Source organism: Narcine bancroftii, chromosome 5 (assembly GCF_036971445.1).
Source record: "Narcine bancroftii isolate sNarBan1 chromosome 5, sNarBan1.hap1, whole genome shotgun sequence".
Taxonomy (NCBI): domain Eukaryota; kingdom Metazoa; phylum Chordata; class Chondrichthyes; order Torpediniformes; family Narcinidae; genus Narcine; species Narcine bancroftii.
This window is the reverse complement of record NC_091473.1, coordinates 7,800,099-7,817,837: the sequence shown is the minus strand read 5'-3', so window position 1 is coordinate 7,817,837 and position 17,739 is coordinate 7,800,099. Positions and strand designations below refer to the sequence as shown.

Genomic DNA, 17,739 nt, shown 5'->3' with positions numbered 1-17,739 from the left:
TTTCATCCCATTTATATAATATGTGTTCAGGTATCTTTTCCCCTATTTTATCTAATTCTAATCTCGTCCAGTCTGGTTTTTCCCTTGTTTGATAAAAATCTGATAGGTATCTTAATTGTGCGGCTCTATAATAATTTTTAAAGTTTGGCAATTGTAAGTCTCCTTGTTTATACCCTTCTGTTAATTTATCCAGTGCTATCCTCGGTTTCCCCCCTCTCCATAAAAATTTCCTTATTATTTTCTTTAACTCTTTGAAGAATTTTTCTGTCAGTTGTATTGGCAATGCCTGAAATAAGTATAATATCCTTGGAAAAATGTTCATTTTAATACAGTTTATCCTTCCTATTAGTGTTAGTGGTAGATCTTTCCAATGCTCTAAATCGTCCTGTAATTTTTTCATTAGTGGATAATAATTGAGTTTGTATAATTGGCCGAGATTTTTGTTTATTCGTACACCTAGGTATCTTATTGCCTGCATTTGCCATCTAAATGGAGATTCCTTCTTAAATTTTGAGAAGTACGCATTATTCATAGGCATTGCTTCACTTTTATTTACGTTTATCTTGTAACCCGACACTTCTCCATATTCCTTCAATTTCTTATATAATTCTTTTATTGATAGTTCTGGTTCTGTTAAGTACACTATAACATCGTCCGCAAATAGACTGATTTTATATTCCTTGTCTTTTATTTTTATTCCTTTTATATTATTATCTATTCTTATCAATTCTGCTAGTGGTTCTATAGCCAACGCAAACAATAAAGGTGATAGTGGGCATCCCTGCCGCGTTGACCTGCTTAAGTTAAATTGTTTTGATACATGTCCATTTACTGTCACTTTCGCTAACGGTCCCTTATATAATGCTTTAATCCAATTAATATACTTCTCCGGTAAACTGAATTTTTGCAATACTTTGAACAAATAATTCCATTCTACTCTGTCGAAGGCCTTCTCTGCGTCTAAAGCAACTGCTACTGCAGTTGCTTTATTTCCTTCTACTGCATGAATTAAGTTAATAAATTTACAAATATTGTCTGTTGTGCGTCTTTTTTTGATAAATCCAGTTTGGTCTAAATTTACCATTTTCGGTACCTGCTCTGCTAATCTGTTTGCTAATAGTTTAGCTATTATCTTATAATCTGTGTTTAGTAAAGATATTGGTCTATATGACACTGGTGAGAGTGGATCTTTCCCTTGTTTTAGTATTACTGTAATTATTGCTGTTTTACATGAATCTGGTAAGCTTTGTGTTTCATCAATCTGGTTGATTACATCCAGGAGGAGCGGAATTAATAAGTCTTTCAATGTTTTGTAGAATTCTATTGGGAGTCCATCCTCTCCTGGTGTCTTATTATTTGGTAATTTTTTATTATCTCTTGTATTTCTACTGTTCCAAATGGTTCTGTTAATTTATTTTGTTCCTCTATTTGTAGTTTTGGTAGTTCAATTTTAGTCAAAAATTCATCTATTTTCCCTTCTTTCCCTTCGTTTTCAGTTCGGTATAATTGTTCATAGAATTCTCTAAAGTTTTCCTTAATTTCTTTTGGATTATATGTAATTTGTTTGTCTTTTTTCCTTGATGCCAATACCATTTTCTTAGCTTGTTCTGTCTTAAGCTGCCATGCTAGGATTTTGTGCATTTTTTCACCCAGTTCATAATATTTCTGTTTTGTCTTCATTATATTCTTCTCCACCTTATATGTTTGTAATGTTTCATATTTTATTTTTTTATCCGCAAATTCTCTTCTTTTAGTTGTATCTTCCTTCATTGCAAATATTTTTTCTATATTTACTATTTCCCTTTCCAACTGCTCTGTTTCCTGATTATAGTCCTTCTTCATCTTGGTTACATAACTTATTATTTGCCCTCTAATGAATGCTTTCATTGCATCCCATAGTATAAACTTATCTTCCACTGATTCCGTATTTATTTCAAAATACATTTTTAATTGTTTTTCAATAAATTCTCTAAAATCCTGCCTTTTAAGTAGCATGGGGTTTAATCTCCATCTATACATTCTTGGAGGGATGTCCTCTAGCTTTACTGTCAATATTAAGGGTGAATGGTCCGATAGTATTCTAGCTTTATATTCTGTTTTTCTTACTCTATCTTGCATACTAGCTGATAACAAAAATAGGTCTATTCTTGAGTATGTTTTATGTCTAGCCGAGTAATATGAATATTCCTTTTCTTTTGGGTTTTGTTTCCTCCATATATCCAAAAGTTGCATTTCTTGCATTGATTTAATTATAAATTTGGTTACTTTGTTCTTTCTGTTAATTTTTTTCCCAGTTTTATCCATATTTGAATCCAAATTCAGGTTGAAATCCCCTCCTATTAGTATGTTCCCTTGCGTATTAGCTACCTTCAAAAAGATATCTTGCATAAACTTTTGATCTTCTTCGTTAGGTGAATATACATTAAGTAGATTCCAAAACTCCGAATATATCTGACATTTTATCATTACATATCTCCCTGCTGGATCTATTATTTCCTCTTCTATTTTAAATGGCACTTTTTTACTAATTAATATAGCCACTCCTCTTGCTTTTGAATTATACGATGCTGCTGTTACATGTCCTACCCAATCTCTCTTTAATTTCTTGTGCTCCAATTCAGTTAAGTGTGTTTCTTGGACAAATGCTATATCAACTTTTTCTTTTTTCAGTAAATTTAGCAGTGTCTTCCTTTTAATTTGGTTATGTATTCCATTAATATTTAAAGTCATATAGTTCAACGTAGCCATTTTATACTTTGTTTATCTTCCCTTTCCGTTTTTCCATCATTACCTTTCCTCCTTTTCCATTTCTGTTTTCTTATTTTAAACCCTTTATAGGACAACATTCCTAAAACATCAAACATTTTCCTTATTCTCCTATTTATAACTTCTTTAGCCCCAATCTCCCCTTCCCCTCCTGAGTTGTCCTTTATCCCTTGTCGGACAACCACATCTCCCCTCTCCATTTGGGTTTGCGAATTCACTCGCATGCATCAACTGATTTTGCAGTGACCGCTATTCCCCCCCACCCAGCCCCCCCCAGAAAAGATTTCACTTTTCATATGTAACAAAGGTCACTCTTTTAATTCCCTCCTTATTCTCTCTATTCCATTACCTTCCCTTATTAATTCTTGTCTAGACTATCTATATTTTCCTCTAAGTACCGATACATTCACGTATGCACATTATACCTATACACTCTTATACCTCTTTACCCACATACATATCAATCGTGATCATTTTAACTCTCATTACACGTCTTCATCTCTCCGTCTATTTTGTAGTTGTTCTGCAAATTTTCGTGCTTCTTCTGGATCTGAGAATAGTCTGTTTTGTTTTCCTGGAATAAATATTTTCAATACCGCTGGATGCTTTAGTATAAATTTATACCCTTTCTTCCATAAAATCGCCTTTGCTGTATTGAACTCCTTTCTCTTCTTTAGGAGTTCAAAACTTATATCTGGATCAATGAAGATTTTTTGCCCTTTATACTCCAGTGGCTTGTTGCCCTCTCTTACTTTTTCCATTGTCTTCTCCAGTATCTTTTCTCTTGTAGTATATCTTAGGAATTTTACTAAAATAGATCTTGGTTTTTGTTGTGGTTGTGGTTTAAAGGCCAATGCTCTATGTGCCCTTTCTATTTCCATTTCTTGCTGTAGTTCTGGACATACTAGGATCCTAGGGATCCAATCTTTTATAAACTCCCTCATATTCTTGCCTTCTTCATCTTCCTTAAGGCCCACTATCTTTATGTTATTTCTTCTGTTATCATTTTCCATTATATCTATTTTCTGAGCTAACAGTTCTTGTGTCTCTATAACTTTTTTATTAGATTCCTCTAATTTCTTTTTTAAGTCCTCTACCTCCATTTCTGCTGCTACTGCCCGCTCTTCCATCCTGTCCATTTTCTTTCCCATTTCTGTTAAGGTCATATCTATTTTGTTCATTTTCTCTTCTGTTTTGTTTATTCTTCTTCTTAAATCATTAAATTCCTGTGTCTGCCATTCTTTAAATGACTCCATGTATCCTTTAACAAGAGAAAGTATATCCTTTATCTTGCCTTTCCCTTCTTCTTCTATTTCACTGTACTCTTCCTCTTCTTCTTCCTCTGGGTTGGCCATCTGTTGTTTCTTTGTTGCCCTTTTCTTCTCTTCTTTCTTGTTTCCATTGTCTTCTGTGTTCTCTTCTTGCTGCAGGTGTTCTGCAGCTGTCGTTGCCGGCTGTGGAGATCGACTCCCCAGCTGGTCCCCCCTCCCGTCGGTGTGTTTTTTTTCATGCGCATGCGCGGTTGCGCACTTTTACTCGGCTCAGCGAGCCATTTTTGTAGTCCAATTTCTACTGACCTGAGGAAGCGGGTTTCTCTCTCCACAGCGGGCCTCTTCGAACAGGTAAGGCCTTCTCCTTCTTCCTACGTTGTCTTCTCTTCCTCTCTTCTTACCGTTGATTTTGATTTTTCTTTTTTTGTCGCCATCTTCTTTCCACCTTTATACTCACTTTTCTGTAACTTTTATTTCTGTGGAAGGCCCCAAAACTCTGATGCCATTTACTGTCTCTCCACACTGAATATAGATCCATCCCTTCTGTTCCCCAATCTGAGCACTGATTGCAGACCAATAGCTACAAAAAGCAGGCACTACAGCGCAGAGAACTGGACATTCATCACAGCTGAGACATAGTGACTGCTCAATGAGAACATTATCGAGCACAGTCTCAGCCCATGGAGAGCTCAGGTGGTTGACGTAAAGGGGGAAGAAAAGTCCAGGCTAGTAATTGACTATAGCTAAATCATTAATTGCTTTACACTCCTGGATGCATACCCCCTCCCTTGTATTTCGGACAAGGTGAACAAAATTGCGCAGTACAAGATCTATTCGGCCATCAACCTTAAAGGTGCTTACCACCAGTTGCCAATCCATTCTGAGTACCATCCCTACACTGCTTTTAAGGCTAACGGGAGACTCTATCAGTTCCAGAGGGTTCCCTTCAATTATCAAAATGGGGTCTCAATCTTCCAGAGACAGATGGACCGAATGGTAGATGAATTTAAGTTGAAGGCCACCTTCCCCTACCTCGACAACGTTACCATTTGTGGCCACTCTCTGGAGGACCATGACTCGAATCTCTAGATCTTTCTTCACGCAGCTGAGGTTCGGAACCTCACTTACAGCAGCAGTAAGTTTGTTCAGGGCTAGATGCTTAGCCATCTTGGGCTACATGGTGGAGAATGGCATCATTGGCCCTGACCCTGACAGGATGCGCCCCCTGTTGGCGAATCCCAAAGACCATGAAAGCTTTGAGGAGGAGGCTGGGCTTCTTCTCGTATTATGCCCAGTGGATACCTCAATATGCAGACAAGGTTCATCCCCTCTTACAAACCACTTCCTTCCACTGACAGCTGAAGCTCAAATTGCTTTCAGCTACATCAGAAGCCAGATTGTGAAGGCCACCACGCATGCGGTGGATGAGAATGTACTTTTCCAGGTGGAAAGTGACGCCTCAAACGTAGCCCTGGCTGCAACTTTTAATCAGACGGGTTGGCCAGTTGCATTTTTTTCCAGGACCCTACAAGGTCATGAGCTTCGGAATCCATTAGTGGAGAAAGAGGTTCAAGCCATTGTAGAAGCCATCAGGCACTGGAGGCACAACCTACTGGGCAGGAAATTCACCCTCCTCACAGACTAGCGATCAATGGCTTTCATGTTCAATAACACAAAACGAGGCATAATTTAAAAAATGATAAAATTGCTAGATGGAGGATCGAACTCTCCACCTACAACTATGATATAGTCTACCAATCTGGTTCCCTCAATGAGCCTCCAGATGCCCTGTCCAGAGGAAGATGTGCTTAGGCACACACTGGCCAGTTGCATTGAGCTCTGTCACCCAGGCATCACTCGAATGGTTCATTTTTTCAAGGCACGCAATTTACCCGACTCAATTGAGGATGTCAGGGAAATTACCAGGTCATGCCAGGTCTGCACTGAGTGCAGGGAGGCGTACCTGAAAAAGGCATCCAGGCCCTTCAGATGGCTCAGTGTCAATTTCAAGGGATCCCTCCCTTCCATGAACGGGAACGTGCACTTTCTCACTGTCATTAATGAGTACTTTCATTTCCTGTTCACCATCCCCTGCTCAGACACATCCACGCTGTTCATCACTAGGGCCCAAGATTGTATTTTTGCCCTGTTCGGATATCCTGGCTATATCCATAGCGACCTGGTCTCATCATTTATGAGTGAAGAGTTACACCAGTTTCTTCTGGTGAGAGCCATTACATCCAGCAGGACAACGAGCTATAACTCCCAGGGGAATGGAAAAGTTGAGAAAGAGAATGCTTAGTTTGGAAGGCTGTAAAATTGGCTCTCTGGTCCAAAGGACTTCCAGACTCATGCTGGCAGGATGTCCTACCCATAGTGCTCCACTCCATTAGGTCGCTACTTTGCACTGCGACCAATGCGACTCCGCACGAGCTGATGTTTTCTTTCGAGAGAAAGTCAATGTCAGGGACCACCCTCCCAGCTTGGTTTACAGCACCAGGACCAGTGCTGCTCAGAAAGCACGTGAGGAGCAAATCCGACCCCCGACCCCGGTCGAGAAGGTGCACTTCCTCCATGCCAACCCCACTTACGCCTATGTGGCATACCCAGATGGCAGGAAGGGCACTGTCTCGATCAGGGACCTGGCATCCGCCAGAACTGAGGGCTCATCACCCCAAGGGAGTCAGCACTATCTCAGGGTTCCCTGGGTAACAACAAGGGGCTCAGGTGAGATGACTCAGAAAGTGGTTCCAGCCACCCCTCAACCAGAGCCGGATCACCTACGCCCTGAGGTCCTGGAACCACAGGAGGGCAGGAGCCAGGTGCCCGCCTACACTGCGGCACTCTGCCCGCATCTCCAAACCTCCTGACAGGTTGAACCTGTAAATATTTTTTTGACGACCCGATGTTCTCTGTTTTCACCTGCTGGGTTCATTCAAAAGGAAGGGGCGAATGTATTCAACTGGGAATTCACTATTGGTGTGATGCCCTAAGGGTTGGCTCCGACCCCCGCATATCCCAATATAAATCCTGGACCCGCCACCAAAACCCAAGTTCAGTCCACAGACCCTGTGTGTCATTCTTATTGAATAAAAGTGTTGCACTCTCTCTGGTCCCGAGTGCTCTCAGTCATGCTACAAAGTGCTCTGTGATTAGTAAGGAATTGCTTAAGGTGGGATGTGAGTCGGAAGGGAAGGTTAAGAATCACTGTTGTTGACCCAATTTTGACTGAAATATTTGGCACGAGAAAAATTGTCATTGGCCCATTTCCTTTGGAGTTATGAAACCGTGAACATAAGAAGACAATTGGGTTCAATTAAAACAGTGGTTTTTCAACTTTTTTCTCGCCACCCACATCCCACCTTAAGCAAGCCCTTACTAATCACAGAGCACCTATGGCATAGGGATTGGTTAAGGTGGGATGTGAGTGGCAAGAAAAAGGTTGAGAACCACTGGTGTAAATAGAATTGTACGATGATGGAAGTGTCTGGATACAAAACTAAGGAGATTTTCCTTTCTGTAAATAATTTATTGTGAATAAAGTCTATTTTTGGTTAATAAATATTCCCATTTAACTTCATCCTTGTCTTTCCTCACGTTCTAAGTTGTTTGCTCATGGTAGAATCGATGCAGGTACATATTCTTTAAATAGTAGCACAGGAATCTTTAGTTAGAATTCATTATTGAACAACAGTCTCCTGAAGCTTTACTTTAATCTGTTTTTAACTTAATTCAGGTACAGCTTGTTTTTGACATCTGTGTTGGAGAGCTCTCCTGTTGCAGATTGAGGTTGGACAGCTGCAGGTATAATCACAAGCTCATTAGAGATGTTGAAATACTGCCAAGCCTTGTACATTTCTGACCCTGGTCCCAATTGATCAGAAGAAGATCTCTGAGCAGTACAACTGGTCAGCTTTTCCTGATGACTTGTGGAAGTGAAGGGGCAATCTGTATCCAACTCTCTGTAGCAGGTAGATAGAATTTGTACTTTTGTGTATCACTCCCCACCCCCCACCCCAAATCTATAAATACCTACAAAGCCTTTTGAGGAAAAACTAGTGTGGATGTGTCAACACCATGGTTAGTGTAGTGGTTTGAATCCCATGCTGTCTGTAAGGCTTTCCCTGTGGGCTCCAGTTTCTTCCCACAGTTTGAAATGTACTGGTAGGCCAATTGGGTGGCATGGACTCGTGGGCTGAAATGGCCGATTATAGTGCTGTATGTCTAAATTTGAAAGTGTATTAGAACATTTGTATAAATCATGTATTGATTAATAAGGCTCAGTAAACAAAACACCATGTTCCTTTCTAATCATGGCCTCGTCTACTCAGATCATTGATGAATCTGAAATATTTCATTTCCATTTTGAAATGGATACTCACTTAGAACTTGGAGTGCATAGCATTGATGACCGTAAACCCCCTGGAATCTGGCACCTATGGGGAGTGGTAGATGCCGGATGTTAATTTTCCGGTTGCTTGAGGTTGCATCTTGTGTGATTGGTGAACTAATGGTGAGGCACACCAGTTTTAAACTATTTATTTTCTGCGAATGCTTTTTTTTTTTTGCTGGTTGCTTGAATTCCGGATAACAGGCATTTTACCGTAACTCTTATAATACTGAACCAGAGCATGGGCAGGTTGCACAGGTTGCTTCCTTGACAGATGAAGCACCAAGGATTCTAGTAGCAAGCTGATCTGCTGGGAATGTGCCAGTGGAAAATGTTCATCCTCATTCAGAATGTCTCATGATCAGTTGTGGTGTCCCTGGGATTATCTGCTCTCAGCTGACAGTGTCTCTCCCGGTTGGTTCCCATTGAGGGATAGAAAGCTGCTTTTGCTGCCCATATCATCTCTGCCTCATTCAGACCAACATTGGAAAGTATTTGTGGGTCATTGCCAGGCAGGATTGAAATGAGGCAGTGGCGTTCCTGAGTAGCCTGTCGAGGCTGATTATCCCAATCTTGCAGCGTGTCCAGAGCAGCCATGGGCAAACAGTACATCCTTCAACACATCTAGGATTGAAACATTTATTTATACCAGTGCTTTTCAAACTTTTTCTTTCCACCCACATACCACTTTAAGTATTCCCTCTGCCATCGGTGCTCTGTGATTAGTAAGGGATTGCTTAAGGTGGGATGTGGGTGGAAAGAAAAAGTTGGAAAACCATTTTAATCATCCCTCATCGACTCATTATGTGCACAGTTTCATAACTCCAAAGGAAATGGGCCAATGACAGTTTTTCTCAACCAAAAATATTCAGTAACAATTGGGTCTAGAGCAGTGATTCTCAACCTTCCCTTCCCACTCACTTCCCCCCCTTAAGTAATCCCTTACTAATCACAGAGCACCTACGGCAAAGGGATTAATTAAGGTGGTATGTGAATGGAAAGAAAAAGTTTAAAATCCGCTGATTTAGACCAAAGAGGTGGAGGGGGAACAATCTAAAGGTATATATTTAATCAGATTTGGCATTTAGTTTAAGAAATGTTTTGGATAGCTTTGTTACATCTTCCAGAATTATCTCAAACTTCTTCCCACCCAGAACTCTAAAAGTGAACTGACTATTTGCATTGTGAGAATTGGTGCAGAAATGTTTTACAATGGGATAGTTTGCAGTGTATTAATGGAAAGACGTTTTTAGCTCCATCAGTGGATGAACTGTGTTCTTGGTGCATCTACAAGATCTTTAACGTGTACCCATAATCACTGAAGCAAGCAGCGATCCTGTGTACTTCCCCATCAACCTTAACATGAAATGGGGCTTGACTTCCTGACCTGTGGAGTTTGGGATGGAGACAGTCTCAGCTAAAAGAAGCCAAGAGACCCTGAAGCATTTTGCGTCCAATTTTAAACAATGGGCATGAAGTGTAAGAATAAAGAAAGTCCCCCTCGGACTGGTAGATCTAAATGTATGATATACCGCCATCTGCAAATTGTAAAATGCTGTCGATGATTAAGTGGAATTTCAGAAACTAAGTCCAATGTGCATGTAGTGCTGAACTATGTATTCGACACAAGTGGATTCCTCTCCCAAGATCTCATCCAATACCTTAGATCGATCCGGGCAGGTGAATTATTTCTGTCGATTGCTGAGGAACTGAGATTGCCATATAATATATATATATATATATCATGAAGCTTCAAAACTGACGAGGTGAAAATGGCAATGCTGCATATTTTTACTGCACATTCATTGTAGGTTAAGTACAGACAGAGAAAGCTGACTGTTTTCCACTGCTGGGGTGTGAATACTGATAATGGAGGTCATTTGTCTTCTGCTACAGTGCATGTTGTATTTTCTCCTGTCTGTTGAAGGACAGTGGTTTAAACATTCAGTGGGGCTCAGACTTCTGCACAAAGGTAGCAGTGGAAGAGAGAGAACAAGGCCAGGTTGATTTTTGATGTTGGCCGCCACCTTGAGGTAGTGCCTCGCGTTGCTGTCTTCGATGGTTGGAAGGTTTGCCTTGTCTGCAACCTTCAGCATTCCTGGCATTTGAGTTTCCAAACAAGGGGAAAGCAAAATGGGGATAAACAGAAAAAAGGACCCGAGGTAACTGGCCCTCAATGCCTCGATGTATCCTTTCTGTATTCTAAATGTGTATCCATAAGAAAGTCTGCATCGAAAAAAGAAACCAGCCAAGTTTATTGCCACCTGACGAAACAGTGTTCCCTGGTCGTCAGTGAAAGACACGCAAATACACAACTAGACATATCACACATATAGAAAAACAATGCATATGCAGGACAAGTATTTCATCTATATAAATAAATATTGTTTTATACAACTGAGAGTCTCGGATGGTTAGTGGGACCAGTTCCTTCTCATTGCCCATGGGAAGAAGCTGTTCCTCAGCCTGGTGGTGCTGGTTCTGATACTCCTGTATCTCTTCCCTGACGGGAGCAGCTGAAAGGTTCTGTGTGCAGAGTGGAAGGGGGTCCTCAGTAATTTTGTGCATCCTCTTCCCAGTTGATCACCTCGATTTTGGGGGGGGGGGTGGGGAAGGGAGACACCCGTGATCCTCTGTATCGCTCTTATGGTCATGTGAATTGACCTTCGATCCATCTCTCTGCAGCAACTGTTCCACACTGTGATGCAGCCGGCCAGGACACTCTTGATAGAGCTTCTATGGTGGTCAGTAGACTTGCCCACTTTGGTCTTCTCAGGAAGTGCAGTTGCTGTTGGGCCTTCCTGACAAATGAGATGTTGAGTGTCCACGATAATTCAGTGAACTCCAAGAAACTTGGTGCTCTCCACTCTCTCTATGACAGAGTTGTGATGTGTAGTGGAGGGTCGTCGTTCCTGGTCCTCCTGAAGTCTGCGATCCTCTCCTTCGTCTTGTCCACGTTGAGACTCTGGTTGATACTCATGCGAGATTTCATTTCACAAGATTTTCCACCTCTTCTCTGTAGTGAGACTATTAATATTTAATAAACAATTCAATATTAAACAAAATCATTGTCTGAACTGGGCTTCTATTTATGATTAGTCAGACTCTGTCTACAATGAGCAATTTTTAGTGCATCCAAAATACTATCATCAGTCTATGCTCCATCTGTAACCAATGAAATACATTATTTCTACTGCACTTTTACCCAGAGGCATTTAAGATAATAAATCTCGACAGGCATCTCGGCTGATGTGACCACAAAGAAAATTGTGTGATGACAGTCTTGTGACTTTCTATCTTCATGCAAAGGATATTGTATCTTTTAGGGTGCAGGAAACTGATTCGCTGCTAACTTTCAAGGTGAAGCTAGAGGCGAATAAATTGCAAGAGCCTGGGAAATAAACTGTTTGTCTTGCTATGCAAAGAGGTACAGTAGATTGGATAGCGTCCTCTTCTCCAGGATTGTTCAGGTTCAGATTTATTGTCAGCATGCATACAACCCTGAGGCGAGGCAGAATTGCCACTTTTTGGCAGTGCAAAAACAAAATGTACACGTAAAGAAATCTAAACAAACTGCAATACAAGGAGGAAAAAATCAATAAAGTGCACAAGAGTCCTTAAAAGAGTCCCTGATTGAGTTTGTCATTGAGGAGTCAGATGGTGGAGGGGCAGCAGCTGTTCCTGAACCTGATGGGGCAAGTCTTGTGGCACCTACACCGCTTTCCTGATGGCAGCAGTGAGAACAGAGCATGTGCTGGGTGGTGTGGATCCTTGATGATTGCAGCTGCTCTCCTGTAGTAGTGTTCCCTGTAGATGTTCTCGATGGGGAGGGTTTTGCCTGTGATGTCCTGGTCTGAGTCCACTACCTTTTTACCTTTTGCAGTGCTTTATGCCCAGGGATAATGGTGTCCCCATACCAGACCGTGATGCAACTGGTCAGCATACTTTCCAGCACACCTCTGTGGAAATTTACCAGGGTTTCTGGTGTCAATACCTTCCTTCTGATTTGCTTTGGGTTAGGGGTGGGGGGGGGGTGGTCTCATCGTCTGGTAATCTTTTCTTCCCTGCCTTCTTGCTGCCACACTCCTCTCCCACAAGCCATGCTCATAACCCCCTGACCTTGTCAGACCGTTGGAACATTTTGCCAGTGATGACGGAATGCATGTTTTTATTGCAGGTTCGTAGAATTAAGCAAACATAAATAATCAGGGAGTGTGTTTAAATGCGCAGGGTGGCGAGTCCAGTTGTTACTGATGAGCAGAAGTTGATTTTGTCCACAAGTCGGACTTTCAAAACCCCTGGATCTCGTCCAACAATGAGTGGCTCAATGAATGTGTCAGGCTGATGCCAAAGCACAATTACCAAAGGTAATTGGAAGGAGCATATGTACTTGCGTCAGACTTCTGAATTTAATATCATTTGCGTGTCGGGTTGTCCATAGGTTGGGCATTCTTACCTGCACGGGATTTCAGACTTTCTTCCACAGCCATTGTTTTTCACTGGGTGCCCCCTGTCCACCTGCAGTGCCCCGGCAAATATTGGGACTGATCTGTTTGAGTTGCATCTTGGTAAGGCACTATGCACTACACTGTGCATCATGTATGGTGAAGGCTTTAAGTGGTGTTGCCTCTCCATTAGGAACCCTTTAGGTTTTGCAGTGTAGGGCTTTGCAGCTGGACATTGGAAATCATTTCAGCACAGAGCATTCCATCGTACCCATGATGACCTTACAAATCTTCCATAAAAATCCCTTCATGACTGTGTTTCCTTCCTGTAAAGACTAAATCCTTTTCAAAAAAAAATTTGTACCTTTCCCTTTAAAAAACAGTTAAAGATAATACCTCTGCTTCAGTTCAGACAAATAGTTTTACTGGGGCCAGTGACAAAGGTCTCTCACTAGTTCCTGTGCTAAAGCTAAGAAAGACTTCATAATGAATCCAGGAAGTACCACATCGTTTTGTACTGTTGAAATCATGAATAAACTTCATGGTAAGAAATCACAAATCTTGTTGAAGACAATGCATGATTAAAGGAACATTGAAACTAAAGTGGGATGTGAGTGGGAATATAGTTTCGGGTTTTACAGATTGCCAAATTGAATCGCAATGAATTTTGCGATCTTCCAAGTGTATAACTTGTAAGACGATCCCTGTGAAGAAGGAGAAAATTCCCTACCAGGATGATATCAAACAGTGGGATCATCTAAAGGACATTTGCTTACCCACGATTGATGCTCAAATTGAGATGTTAATTGGATTAGATGTATCAAGGCTCTCAAACCTCTAGAAGTAATAAGGAGTCAAAATGACAGACATTATGCCTTGAGAATGTTGCTTGGATGGGCAATTAATGGGCCATCAGGATGAAAAATGAAGAATGATCAGAAGTTGTCAAATGTAAATGTCAACAGAATTTCAGTTGTCAAATGATCTGTGGGAACAACAGTTTAAAATTGATTTCCCTAAATGTCTCACAGATATTCAAGAACTGTCAAAGGAGGAAAAGCAATTTCTGGATTTAGTTTCAAATTCTGTTAAACATGTTGATGGTCATTACTGTACAGCATCACCTTTGAAGGAAAGAGAAATTTGTATGCTAGATAATAAAATAATTTCAGAGCAGCATATGCTGAATTTAAAGAGAAAATTCAAAAGAAATACTTCCTTTTATTTGGAATATAGCCATGTCATATGATAACCAAGGGTTATGTAAAAAAGGTATTGGAAGATATTTTGGAACATAAAGATGGTAAAAAATGGTATTTACCTCATCATGGAGCTATACATCCGCAAAAGGAGAAACTGTGTAGTATTTGATTGTGGAGCATAATTTCTATGAGTTTCATTGAATTCTCAACTTTTACAAGGTCCAGACCTAACCAGTTCTTTAATAGGTGTTCTGATAAGATTTTGTGAAGACCCTATTGTGTTTGCAGCACATATTGAAGCAATGTTTCATCAAGTGAAAGTACCATCAGAAGATCGTGATTTTCTATGATTATTATGGTGGCCTAATGGCGATTACAGTAAAGATATGATTGAATACAGAATGATAGTTCATTTATTTGGAGCAACTTCATCATCGATTTGTGCAATTTTGCTCTCAGGAAATGTGCTGAAGATAATGAAGAGCAATTTCATTCTCAAACTATAAACATCAGAAATAATTTCTATGTTGATGATTCTCTCACTTCAGTGGTTTCAGAAAAAGAAGCAATAGATCTTTATCATGAGTTAAGAGATCTGTAATAAAGGAGGTTTCTTCATCACCAAATGGATTAGCAACAGTCGAGATGTGTTGGCTGTTATTCCTCAGACAGAAAGAGCAAAGGAGATAAAACATCTTGGATGTGACGTTCTACCTGTCGAAAGATTTCTGGGAGTGTAATGGTGTGTTCAATCTGATGTTTTCAAATTCAAAACTTTCGAAGGAACGGCCTTTGATAAGAAAAGATATTCTTTCGATCATAAGCTCAATATATAATCCTTTGGCAATATTGGCACCAGTATTATTAATAGCCAAGAAAATTCTGCAAGAATTGTGCAGAAGAAAATTTGGATGGGATGTAACTCTACCAGATTCCATCGCACAAGATTGGTTGAATTAGATTGAGAGTCTTGAAATGTTAGAAAGTTTTGAAGTTGAGAGATGTTTTAAATTTACAGACTTTGGAATTGCCACATTTTCTCAGTTACACCATGTTGCTGACACAAGCGAAGGTGGTTTCGGTACTTTCAGTTATTTACTACTGCAAAATAACCAAGAGCAAGTACATTTCTGGATTTGTAATGGGAAAAGCCAGAGTGGCTCCATTAAAGCCAATCACCATACCTCGAATAGAATTGACTGCCACTACTATGGTGAGCAAAATGAACACTGTGTGTTAAGAAGAAAATTACAGATGGACTTGGAAGATTCTGTGTTTTGGTCTGATAGTACATCAGTACTTAAATTCATTAATAACAAAACCATGAGGTTTTGTATCTTTGTGACATAGAATTAACGAGATGGAGAAGGTTTTGCATGCTCATCAGTGGAGATATGCTAAAACAGTGGATAATCCAGCTGACGTGGCTTCACAAGGATCAAAAGTTCAATCATCTCTGAAAAGAGCCAACACTTGGGTTCTGTTCTCAATTTCTTTCAGAATCTCAAGAAGAATGGCCTCAAAATCCAGAAGAGTTTAAAGAATTTTCTTTGGAGGATCCAGAAATCCAAATCACTAGTGTGAATACTATTCAAATATCTAATAAGAATGATCTGATTATTAAATTAATTTGTTATTATTCTTCAATTTCATTTGGAAAATGACAGTAGCCTGGATTCTTGGGTGAAAAACTATCTTTTTTACATCTTATCAAGAAAGAATCTGAAGTCTCAAAAGAGCTGTTACCGAACAGTTAATGAGTAGGTGAATGCTGATTTGGAGGTGATTCATTTTTGTTAGAGGAAGATGTTTGATAATGAGATATCAAAATTGAAGAATTTGAATTTTACAAAGGCAAGTCGTGTTTACAAGCTAAATCTAAATGATGCATTGGGAGTAGGGGGAAGATTGGAAAAGGCAATAATGCCAGAAATGAAACATCCAATTATATTAGCTAAGGAATTTCATATTTCTGATTTGATTGCTTGACATCTGCATGAGAAAACAGGTTGTAATCAGAATTCCACCAGAAATAATGGATGCTTGGTGCTTCAACATTAATCAAAAGATTTACATCAAAATGTGTTAATTGTTGACCTGCAAATGCTAAACATGGAGAACAACAAATGGCAGATTTGTCACAAGAGAGTTTCACTTGATGAACCTCCTGTTTACGTACATGGGAGTTGATTATTTTGGCCCTTTGCAAGTAAAGTGAGGAAGAAATGTTGAAAAGTGATACGGAGCTATTTTTGTTTCACTACAAGAGCAATTCACATTGAAGTAGTGTCATGGCTTGATACAGACCCTTATCAATGTTCTTCGACATTTTATTGCCAGATGTGGTCAAGTAAAAGAATTACGTTCTGATTATGGATCTAATTTTACAGGAGTTCAATTAAAGTTATGAAAAGCAAATCAAAATTGGAATCCACATCAAATTCATGATTTCATTACTTCAGAAAGAAATTAGTTGGATATTTAACCATTCTTAAAAGTTAAATACTGAATGATGACAATCTTCAGACAATATTGTGTGAGATTGAAGCGATTTTTAAATAGTCGTCCAATAGCGAAAACTAGTGTTGGTTCAAAGGACATTGAGACGCTTACACAGAATCTTGTCTTGCCTATTGAATCTAAACCTTTAATGCCTTCGAGTCCATTTCAGAAAGAAGATATTAATGCAAGATGCAGATGGAGACAAGTGCAGATTAAAACCAAGATTCATTACTTAAATCAACCTATTACTAAAATCAGTCTTTTACAAGAAGCAGAAAGTTTTGATTTCTAATTTTATATTTACTTTTATAATCTGTAATAGTAATTATTATGTATTAGTCATTAATATCTATTATAATAATTAGGGGCTAAAATGTAAACGGTAAAACCTTGCATTTTTTGATTTTTGTTAATTTTGTGCCTATCCCTTTAAGAAAGTGTTGTTTGTAGTGTTACTATGCCATAATATCCGAGTGGATGGGGAGTTTGTATCTCATTCTTCGAAGAATCATGACGGAGATGTGAGCTTGAGATTCTTTGAATTCATTTTATTTAATCTTCACTTCAACTTATTTCTTTTATCTGTTTAAAGTTGAATATTATTATCATTATTCAGTATGCTTTGTTTACTCATTATATGAAAATATCAATGCATAGTTATGCAAAATGTTTATCTGTTATATCAATGAATTAAAGTCTACTTACAGCTGCAACTACAAAGTTTGATTTCTATTATTGGATTAATAAGTTGGTAATTTGGAATATCCATCACTTGCATTTCTGTGATGGTGAAAGGTTTTGAAATTGGGGAAATACAAGAACTTGGAAAGTGTCACCTATACTTAAGATAATCTCCGAGAGTCAAACTAATGCCTCACCAACACGTAACGTTCCCCAGAATGTGCAATGCTGCAGCGTAATATGTCTTAATTGTGTTCAGTTTCCCTCCTGCCGTTCATTGGCTGTTATAATAGCATCGCTTATCTGTTTGTATGATGCATTATGACCTAATACAACTTTTATGTTGCAAGATTTTAGGGTTTTATCTGAATTTAACATTTGACACCACACCGCATGCTAACTTGAATAATTGTATCGGTTAAGGGGTGACATTTGCCACTGGGTGTGGCAATTTGATGATGAATCTCGTACTTACTGCTTCA

General features: G+C 39.4%; 1 protein-coding gene across 5 annotated transcripts in view; it reads left to right on the top strand.

The window, feature by feature from the left end:
* The window catches only part of LOC138763077 (copine-9-like), a 461,486-nt gene that overhangs the window by 209,990 nt on the left and 233,757 nt on the right, over window positions 1-17,739 (top strand). The window lies entirely within an intron of this gene.